Here is a 12,074-nt window from a genome sequence, read left to right as displayed (position 1 = left end):
AGCCGTCTGGTCTGTGGAAAAATTTTCTTCCATGAAACCAGTCCCTGGTGACAAAAAGGTTAGGAGCTGTTGCTTTAAGCTGTTCTGCATGGCGTTAGAGAAGTGTTTCAGTCAGTTCAATCACTCAGTCATGTCCGACTCTTTGTGACCCCATGGACTGCAGCACACCAGGCCTCCCTGTCCATCACCAACTTCCAGAGTTTACCCAAACTGATGTCCATTGAGTTGGTGATGCCATCCAACCATCTCATCCTCTGTTGTCCCCTTCTCCTCCTGCCTGCAATCTTTCGCAGCATCAGGGTCTTTTCAAATGAGTCAGCTCTTCGCATCAGGTGGCCAAAGTATTGGAGTTTCAGCTTCAACATCAGTCCCTCCAATGAACATTCAGGACTGATTTCCTTTAGGATGGACTGGTTGGGTCTCCTTGACCTGAGAAGTGTTTAAGAATATTTAAAATAAAAATGTTTCTAACCATTTGCTTGCTGCCTTGAGAACAGGATTATATGTGAATAAAAGTGGCCCCTATTGTGCAATGCATGTAGAGAAGTGTTTAAGGACATGTAATAAAGATGTTTCTAAAAATTCTACTTGCTTGCTGTGCTGAGAACAGTTATCTCTGTGAATGGAAGCGATATTTGTTCTGCAATGAATGGAGAGAACTATTAAGATCACTATGTATAATGCTGAAGAGCATGCGGAGAAAGGGAACCCTCCTCCACTGTTGGGGGAATGTAAATTGGTGCAGCTACTATGGAGAACAGTATGGAGATTCCTTAAAAAACTAAAAATAGAGTTACCATACAATCTAGCAACCTGGGCATATATCTAGAAAAGATGAAAACTATAAGTAAAAAAAATACATGCACCCCTATGTTCACTGCAGCACTGTTTACAATAGCCAAAACATGGAAGCAAACTAAATGTCCATCAACAGATGAATGGATAAAGACAATGTGACATACATACAATGGACTATTTACTTAGCCGTAAAAAATCAAATAATGCCACCTGCAGCAACAAGGATGGACTAAAGATTATTATACTAAGTGAAGTAAGTCAGAGAGAGAAATACAAATATTATGTGATGTCAATTATATGTGGAATCTAAAAAATAATACAAATGAACTTATTTATAAAACAGAAACAGACTCACAGACATAGAAAACAAAGTGTGATTACCTAAAGGGGAAAGGAGTGGGTGGGGGGAGGAATTAACTAGAAACATGGATTAGGAACACGTGTGTGTGTATATATATTATATATATATATATACACACACATACATAGTAATGTGTATCTGTTAATCCCATGTTCCTAATTATATATAATATATATATTTTATCTATATATTAGGTATTATTATATCTATGTACTATATCTATTATATATATAATGGATAACCAACAAGGACTTACTGTATAGCACAGGGAACTATATTCAATATCTTGTAATAACCTACAATGGAAAATATCTGAAGAAAAGATGTATATAGAAGAATATGTATATCTGAATCACTTTGTTGTACACCTGAAACTGACACAATATTGTAAATCAACTTAGTTCAATAAAAAAATAAACTTTAAAAAATCCCTAATTATAAAGACTTATCTAGAACTTCTTGTGCTTGCTGTATTGAGAACCGTTTCATTCAGTGAGTGGAAGTTATACCTATTTTGTAATGCCTGCACTTACATGTTTAGGAAAAACTGTAATAAAGATTTTCTAAGAATGCACCTTGCTTGCTGAATACAGTGTCATATCAGTTTTACCCACGCTAAGAGTTTTCTTTTTATTTATTTTATTTTTTGGCTGTGTTATGGCTTCCCAGGTGGCATTAGTGGTAAAGAACTCACCTGCCCATGCAGGAGACTTAAGAGACGCGGGTTCAATCCCCGGGTGGGGAAGATCCCCTGGAGAAGGGAATGGTAACCCACCCCAGTATTCCTGCCTAGAGAATCCCTATGGACAGAGGAGCCTGGTGGGCTACAGTCCAGAGGGTCACAAAGAGTCAGACACAACTGAAGCAACTTAGCATGCACACACAGGTCTTCCTTGCTGTCAGTGGGCTTTCTCCAGTGGCAGTGAGTGGGGTCTGCTCTCTAGTTGTGGTGCATGGGCTTCTCATCATGCTACTTCTCTTTTTGTGGAGCATAGACTCTAGGGTGCACAGGCTTCAGTAGCTTCGACATGCGGACTCAGTAGTTGTGATGCACCGGTTTAGTTGCCCCGAGGCATGTGGAATCTTCCTTGACCAGGGGACATGCATCAAACCCATTTCCCCTGCATTGGCAGGCAGATTCTTAACCACTGAACCACCAGAGAAGTCCTACCCACTCTGTACATGTGTGGTAGTGTGTAAGTACACTTATAATAGAGATATTTCCCTAAAAGTACTTGTAGCTTACACTTCAAAGTGTTGTTATCAGTGAATGAAAGTTATACCTGTTTTAAATTATTTTTAGTTGACAGATAATATGAGTTTCAGTTGTACAACATTATTTGATATTTGTATATATATTGTGAAATGATCACAACTCTAGTTACCATCCAGTGCCACACATAGTTCTATTTTTTCTTATGATGAGAACTTTTAAGATCTACTCTTAGCAACTTTCAGACCCACACTACGGGATTATTAACTATAGTCACCATGCTGTACATTACATTCCAGTAGTTATTCACAACTGGAAGTTTGCACCTTCTGACCCCGGTCATCCATTTCTCCTCTCATCCCCTGCCTCTGGCAACCAATCTGTTCCTTATATCTATGAACTTGGGTTTGTTTGTTTGTTTGTTTTAGATCCCACATATAAGTAAGATCATAGGTATTTGTCCCTCTTTGTCTGACTTATTTCCCTTAGTGTAATGCCCTCAAAGCCCATCCATGTTAACATAAATGGCAAAGATTTCCTTCTTTTTTAAAATTCACTTTGTAATGCATGTAGAGAAGTAATAACCTAGCTATAAAGATGTTTTCAAGAGTAGTACTTACTTATTGCATTGAGAACAGTCTTATGTCTGTGATTAGACTTATACCTAAGGCTTCCCTGGTAGCTCAGCTGGTAAAGAATCTGCCTGCAATGCAGGAGACCCCAGTTCAATGCCTAGGTTGGGAAGATCCGCTGGAAAAGGGATATGCTACCCACTCCACTATTCTTGGGCTTCCCTGGTGGCTATTCTGTAGTAACTGTACAGAAGTATTTAAAAGCTCTAGTAATAAAGATATTCCTAAGAAGGAATTGCTTGTTGTGTTATTGCTTGCTTGCTGTGTTAAGAAGTCTTATACTAGTGAATGGAAGTTACACCTACTCTGCAATGCACACATAGAAGTTTTTAAGGATACTCACAATGGATTGCCATTTTCATTTTAGAAATTTATTCAAAACTTATATCCCCCAATCTCCTTTATATGACTTTTTCTTTTTCTTTTTTTGGCCACATTGCATGTGAAACTTCCCTGACCAGGGATTGAACCCTGCCACCTTGGAGAAGAAGCATGGAATCTTAACCACTGGACCACCAGGGAAGTCAGTCTTACATAATTTTTATGTTTTAAAAGAACTTACTTATTTTTGGCTGTGCTGGGTCTTCGTTGCTGCACTGGCTTTTCTCTAGTTGCAGCACACAGGCTTCTCTTTACAGTGGCTTCTCTTCTTGCAGAGCTCAGGCTCTACGGCGCTTGGGCTTCAGTAGCTTCAGCATGTGGACTCAGGAGTTGTGGCTCCCAGCCTCTAGAGCACCGGCTCAATAGTTGTGGTGCATGGGCTTAATTGCTCTGTGGCATGGGGGATCTTACCGGATCAGGGACCGAACCCATGTCTCCTGTATTGGCAGGTGGATTATATACCACTGACCCACCAGGGAAGCCCCTATCTTACATCATTTTTAAAACTAACCAACAAGATTGCTGGGAGAAACATCAGTAACCTCAGATATGCAGATGACACCACCCTTATGGCAGAAAGTGAAGAGGAACTAAAAAGCCTCTTGATGAAAGTGAAAGAGGAGAGTGAAAAAGTTGGCTTAAAGCTCAACATTCAGAAAACTAAGATCATGGCATCTGGTCCCATCACTTCATGGCAAATAGATGGGGAAACAGTGGAAACAGTGTCAGACTTTATTTTGGGGGGCTCCAAAATCCCTGCAGATGGTGATAGCAGGCATGAAATTAAAAGATGCTTACTCCTTGGAAGGAAAGTTATGACCAACCTAGATAGCATATTAAAAAGCAGAGACAGTACTTTGCCAACAAAGGTCCGTCTAGTCAAGGCTATGGTTTTGCCAGTGGTCATGTATGGATGTGAGAGTTGGACTGTGAAGAAAGCTGAGCGCCGAAGAATTGATGCTTTTGAACTGTGGTGTTGGAGAAGACTCTTGAGAGTCCCTTGGACTGCATGGAGATCCAACCAGTCCATCCTGAAGGAGATCAGTCCTGGGTGTTCATTGGAAGGACTGATGCTGAAGCTGAAATTCCAATACTTTGGCCACATGATGCAGAGTTGACTCACTGGAAAAGACCCTGATGCTGGGAGGGACTGGGGGCAGGAGGAGAAGGGGGCAACAGAGGATGAGATGGCTGGATGGCATCACCGACTCGGACATGAGTTTGAGTAAACTCCAGGAGTTGGTGATGGATAGGGAGGCCTGGCGTGCTGCAATTCATGGGGTCACGAAGAGTCAGACACGACTGAGCGACTGAACTGAACCGAACCAACTGTTTGGAATAATTGTGTCTGAAGAAAAAGCAAAGTTAGTATTAAGAAAACTTGAACAAAATAATTTTGCTCACTATAAATTTGAGGAATAATATACATTACTTCTTTAATTCATTAATCTAAAAAAAAGTTTTCTTTTTTTTTTAGAAAAAGGGCTGGGAAAAAAATGGAAACTGGAAAAAAAAAGAACAACTCTTGAGTTGTCTCTTATGTTTGAGCTTTTGGAGAGTCATTGGTTAAGAATGTGAAAATGCGGCTTCCTACATCTGCCATCTGTCTGTGATTATCGCTTTGGCAGGCTGTCAACACTCTAGGCAAGCCTGGGTTTACAAGCTATGCTCTAGGAGTAAGCTGTTTTTAAAGAAAAACTATAATTATATTAATTTATAATACAGGCAACCATTTAACAAAAGTATGATTTGAGGCCTACAAAAAAGCTTATTTTTCCATGTATACTAATGACAGAAATATCACCCAAATTAAAGAAAACGACAGCCATTGTTATTTATTGCTCACCACCTACGTGCATACAGTAGAAAAGAGAAGACAATGAATTCATACAAGAGAGGACTCAAGTGGGGAAGTGAAGCTTAAGTAGAAGTTACCTAGTAAACAGGTCTTCTTCTAACCCTAAAATTCTATGGTTCTGTGGAAGAGAATGATAAACACAAATCATAAATGTCTATTCTGGTCCTTTGCCCAATTTTAAACTGGATTACTTTAATTTTTATTTTTGCTATTGAGTTCTACAGTTCAGTTCAGTTCAGTCACCAAGTCATGTCCAACTCTTTGAGACCCCATGAATCACAGAATGCCAGGCCTCCCTGTCCATCACCAACTCCCGGAGTCTACCCAAACCCATGTCCATCGAGTTGGTGATGTCATCCAACCATCTCATCCTCTGTCGTCCCCTTCTCTTCCTGCCCCCAATCCCTCCCAGCATTAGGGTCTTTTCCAAGTCAACTCTTCTCATGAGGTGGCCAAAGTATTGGAGTTTCAGCTTCAACATCAGTCCTTCCAATGAACACCCAGGACTGATCTCCTTTAGGATGGACTGGTTAGATCTTCTTGCAGTCTAAGGGACTCTCAGGAGTCTTCGCCAACACTACAGTTCAAAAGCATCAATTCTTTGGCACCCAGCTTTCTTCACTGTCCAACTCTCACATCCATACATGATGTGAGATGGCAAAACCATAGCCTTGACTAGATGGACATTTGTTGGCAAAGTAATGTCTCTGCTTTTTAATATGCTATCCAGGTTGGTCATAACTTTCCTTCCAAGGAATAAGCGTGTTTTAATTTCATGGCTGCAATCACCATCTGCAGTGATTTTGGAGCCCAAAAAAGTAAAGTCTGACACTGTTTCCACTGTTTCCCCATCTATTTGCCATGAAGAGATGGGACCAGATGCCATGATCTTAGTTTTCTGAATGTTGAGCTTTAAGCCAACTTTTTCACAAGTTCTTTATATATTTTGGTTTATTAATCCCTAATCAGATATATCTTTTGCAAATATTTTTCCCCATTGAATAAATTGTCCCCACTTTGTTTACGGTCTCTTTCTGTTCAGTTCAGTTCAGTCACTCAGTCGTGTCCCAACTCTTTGTGATCCCATGGACTGCAGCATGCCAGGCCTCCCTGACCATTACCAACTCCTGGAGTTTACTCAAACTCATGCCCATCGAGTCGGTGATGCCATCCAGCCATCTCATCCTCTGTCGTCCCCTTCTCCTCCCGCCTTCAATCTTTCCCAGCATCAGGGTCTTTTCAAATGAGTCAGTTCTTCACATCAGGTGGCCAAAGTATTGGAGTTTCAGCTTCAACATCAGTCCTTTCAATGAACATTCAGGACTGGTTTCTTTTAGGATGGACTGATTAGATCTCCTTGTAGTCCAAGGGACTCTCAAAGAGTCTTCTCCAACTTTTTTGTTTGATGTAGTCTCACTTTTTGATTTTTTGTTTCATAAGCTTTAGATGTGATTTCCTAAATACCAATACCAAAACCCATGTCTGGAATTTTGTTTTGTTTTTAAACTTTTTATTTTATATTGGTATAGCCAATTAACAATGTTGTGATAGTTTCAGGTGGACAACAAAGGACTCAGCCATACATAGTAAGGAGTTTTTTTTTCCCCCTCTGTTTTCTTCCAGGAGTTTAATGGGCTTTAGGACTCACATTTAAGTCTTTACTCCTTTCAAGTTAATTTTTTTGTGAATGGTGTAAGTTAGAAGTCATTTCACTCTTTAACATGTGACTATTTCCAACATCAAGACTCTCTTTTCTCCACTGAGTATTCTTGACCCCCTTGTCAATTATTAGTTTACTATGTATGCTTAGGTTTATTTCTGATCTCTCAATTATGTTCCATTGGCCTATTTTTTTAATGCCGATACCATACTGTTTTGATGACTAAAGCTTCATAGTATAGCTTAAAATCAAGAAGTGTAATGCTTTATGCTTTGTTCTTTCTCAGGATTCATTTGGCTAATTGGGCCTTTTTGGTTTCATATAAATTTTAGGACAGTTTTTCTGTCAAAAAAAATGTCATTGGACTCTTAATAGAGATTGCATTTATAGATGGCTTTTAGTAGTATTGACATTTTAACAATATTAATTATTCTAGAGATTTCCCTGGTGGTCCAGTGGTTAAGAATCTGCCATCTAGTGCAAGGGACATGGGTTCCATCCCTGCTGGGGAACTAAGTTCCCATAGGCCGCAGGGCAACTAAGCCCACATGCACTACAACTATTGAGCTCACACATTTTAGAGCCTGTGCACCACAACTGCTGAAGCCCACTCACTCTACAGCCCACGTGTACTCTGCAACCCATGAAGCCAGCATGCTGCAACTAGAGAGAAGCCCCCATGTACTGCAAGGGAGAACCAGCATGCTTCAATGAACACCCAGCACAACCAAAATAATTTTTTAAAAAAGACTAGAGATGAGAAATTCTTTTTTTTTTTTTTTTACTTCTAGATTAGCTTATTATAAAAAGATCTAACTCAGGAACAGCCAGATGAAAGAGACACACAGGGCAAAGGTACAGGGAAAGAATGAGTAGCTTCGCTAAATCTCCATGTGTTCCTCAACCCAGAAGCTCTCCGAACCCTGGCCTTCTGGGGTTTTATGGAAGCTTTATTACCTAGATATGATTGTTTAAGTCACTGGTCATTGGCTATTTTGTTTTATTTTTTAATTGGAGTATAACCACTCATCTGAATGCAATTTACAAGTAGTACTGTAAGAAACATGGCATCTGGTCCCATTACTTCATGGCAAATAGATGGGAAACAGCGAAGGGCTTAATTTTCTTGGATTCCAAAATCACTGCAGACAGTGACTGGAGCCATGAAATTAAAAGACACTTGCTCCTTAGAAGAAAAGCTATGACAAACCTAGACAGCATATTAAAAAGCAGAGACATCACTTTGCTGACAAAGGTTAGTATTCCAGTAGTCATGTACAGATGTGAGAGTTAGACCATAAGAAAGGCTGAGCACCAAAGAATTGATGCTTTCCAACTGCGGTGCTGGAGAAGACTGTTGAGAGTCCCTTGGATAGCAAGGAGATCAAACTGGTCAATCACAAAGCAAATCAACCCTGAGTATTCATTGGAAGGACTGATGCTGAAGCTCCAATACTTTGGCCACCTGATGCAAAGCACCAACACATTGGAAAAGACCCTGATGCTGGGAAACATTGAGGGCAAGAGGAGAAAGGGACAACAGAGGATAAAATGGTTGGATGGCATCATCAACTCAATGGACATGAGTTTGAGAAAACTCCGGGAGATAGGGAAGGCCAGGGAAGCCTGGCATGCCGCAGTCCATGGAGTTGCCAAGAGTTGGACACAACTTAGTGACTGGACAACAACTGTAAGAAACACATTTATTACAAATATTTTTAAACACTTCAGTCCTTGCATTACATTTGTGTACAAGTCTTATTAAACACTTCAGTATATGTGTTACAAAATGAGTACATTCATTCACTGAAAGAACACTGCCGAACACAGCTTGCAAATGGCTTGTAGGAACTCTCTTACTACAAATCATGTGTCAAAAATACTATATCAACGTGTAATAAATGTGAAAAGTCATTGAGACAAAAAAAAGAACTCTCTTACTACAAATCATTACAGACAACAATAATAAAAGAACAATAAGAGAATACAACACTATGGACAACCCTACATACATAAATTCAATAGGTTAGATAAAATGGACTGATTTCTTTAAAGTAAAAAACTACCAAGATTCACCCAAGGTAAGTAGATAAACCTGAATAGTCTGTATCTATTAAAGAAACTGAATTCATAGGTTAAAACCTTTCAAAAAAGAACTTTCCAGGCCAAAAGTTTCCACTGGTGAACTCTATTAAACATTTAAAGAAAAAATAATAATTCTACATATCTTCCAAAAAATAAAAGAGGAGGGAATGCTTCCAAAAAAAGTTTATAAAGTCAACAATAATGATACTAAAACCAGACAAAGGCAGTATAAGAAAACTAGAGACCAATATCCTTCATTAACACAGACACAAAAATCCTCAGTAACATACTAGCAAGTTAAACCGAGGAGTATACAAAAAATAATAATACACCAAGGCTGTGTATTGGTGGGATACACAATGGGATTTACCCCTGGAATGCAAAGCTGGCTCAATATTCCAAAAATCAACCAATGTTAACCACTAAAGACGAAAACAATCATGATCATATAACTTGATGCAGAAAAGTGAAGGTGAAAGTCACTCAGTTGTGTCCGACTCTTTGCGACCCCATGGGCTTAGTTCATGGAATTCTCCAGGCCAGAATACTCGAGTGGGTATCCTTTCCCTTCTCCAGGGGATCGTCCCAACCCAGGGATCAAACCCAGGTCTTCCACATTGCAGGCGGGTTCCTTACCAGCTGAGCCACAAGGGAAGCCCAAGAATACTGGAGTGGGTAGCCTATCTGTTCTCCAGCAGATCTTCCTGACCCAGGATTTGAACCAGGGCCTCCTGCATTGCAGACAGATTCTTTACCAACTGAGCTATGAGGGCATGATGCAGAAAAAGTATCTGGCAAAACCTTACAACCATTCATTATAAAAACTGTCAGAAAACTAATGGTAAAGGTGAGTTTCCTTAATTTTATAAAAGGCACTTAGAAAAGCTCTGCATTTAACATTTTACTTAATAGTGAAACACTGAAACCAAAAGTTGGGAACAAAGCAAAGATGCCCACTCTCGCTATACCTAAGCAACATAGAACTGGAAATTCAAGTCAGTGCAATAAGGCAAGAAAAAGAAAAAAGGCAACCAGATTGTGAAAGGAGAAATGAAATTGTTTCTGTTCACAGATGACAAGATTATTTATGTAGATAACAGAATGGAATCTACCAAAAATCTTTTAAAATTTAAAGTGAGTGTTGTAAAGTTTCAAGATGAACATATGAAAATCAATTGATTTCTATGTGTTAGCAATAAACAACTGGAAACTGAAACAAACAAAATTCTATAACAGCTTCAAGAAAATGAAACATGTATAAATCCAGCAAAACAGGTACTGGTTTTATACGTTGAAAATCTATTTATTTCACTCATGAAAGAAATCAAAGAAGGCCAAAGAACTTTCCTCAAATTGTTCTATAGGTTTAAGGCAATTCCAATTGAAATTCCAAAACAGCATTTTATAGACAAATTGATTCTAAAATGTCTTTGGAAAGTCAAAGGCAATAAAATAGCCAAAACAATTTTTAAAAGAACAAAATGAGAGGACTCACACTACCTGATATTAAGCATTACTCTAAAATTCAAGTTAATCGAGTTTACACAGTATTTTTAAAGGAAAAGACACTAGAGATAAATGGAACAGAATAGAGTCCAGAAACTGCACCACAGAGATAGCTAGCTGACTTTTTACAAAGGTTCAAAGGCAATTCAGTAGAGAAAGGATGGTGTTTTCAAACAATAGTGTCAGAAAATTTGGGCATCCATAAGCAAATAAATGAATTCAACCTAAACCTCCCACTTCAAACAAAAATTAACTAAAAATGAATTCTAGATATAAACTGTACAACTATAGAAGAAAACAGAGAAAATGTTTATAACTTGGAGTCACCTGAGGTTAGAGGCATGATTCAAAAGGGAAAAAAATGAGAAAAAAAAACTGGTAAACTAGACTTCATCAAAAATTAATGTATTGGCTTTGAAAAATTATACTGAAAAAAAAAACACTGATAAGAGAATAAAAAGATAACCTACACACTGGGAGAAAATATTTATTAATCACATAACTAACAAAGGACTTATATAAAATACATAAAGAATTTTCAAAATTTGACAATAAGAAAACTAACCATTCATTTTTTTTAAATAGGCAAAAAATTTGAATAGATACTGCACCAGAGAGAATATACGGATGTAAATAAGCCAGTGAAAAGATGGTTAACATCGTAAGATATTTGAAGAATGTAAATTAAAGCCACAGTGAGTGGGACTTCCCTGGTGGTCCAGTGGTTAACACTCTGCCTTGCAGTGCAGGGAACATGGATTTGATCCCTGGTCAGGGAACTAAGATCCCATATACCATGGGGCTACTAAGCCTGTTCATTGCAACTACTGAGCCCCTACACCACAACTTGAGAGCCCCTGCACCACAATGAAGATCCTGCATGACGCAACAAAGGATCCGGCGTGCTATAACTAAGATCTGACACAGCCAGAAACCCATCCCTGCTATACACCTACTAGGGCGGTTAAAGACTCAAAATACTAAGTGCTGGCAAGGATACAGACTATCTGGCATCTGGTACATGTTTAACCTACACGTGTGGCTCTCCTCACTGGTGATATAAGTGTAACCTGGAAGGGTTAATTTTGACTCCATACTGGATCTACTCCTGTGACTTTATCATTTTGCCGCTTTTGTTACTATAGGCAAACATAATGGCCTGCCTCAGGGAGCCCTGCCTGTCCCCCACCCCACAGCCTGACACTTGGGCCTTTGTTTGGCTCACAGGGAGATAGCCTGACTCTGCCCACCTGTGAAGGACTGTGACACGCTTGAGTTCTTCATGTGGGAAATGGCGCCCCTCGTCTGCTACTTACGGGCATGGCTCAGAAATTCACATTTTGGGGGCCAGAACTGCAGATAGCTGTGGCATCTCTGTTTACTGATAATGACAGGAAATATTCTATTTCACCCTACCCGTGAAATGAATGTAAGGATGTGAAACTAACACACCCCCCTGCCTGAGGCTTGCCATTTTAGGAGGTATTTGCAATAATTAAATGGTCTTTTTACTTTGTTTCCTTGCCTCCCCCCCACCCCCCATCTCTGATTCATAAAAGAACCTGGCATTCAGGCCCCGA

This window comes from Dama dama, chromosome 18, assembly GCF_033118175.1.
Source record: "Dama dama isolate Ldn47 chromosome 18, ASM3311817v1, whole genome shotgun sequence".
Taxonomy (NCBI): Eukaryota; Metazoa; Chordata; class Mammalia; order Artiodactyla; family Cervidae; genus Dama; species Dama dama.
Note: the sequence above shows the minus strand (reverse complement) of the source record.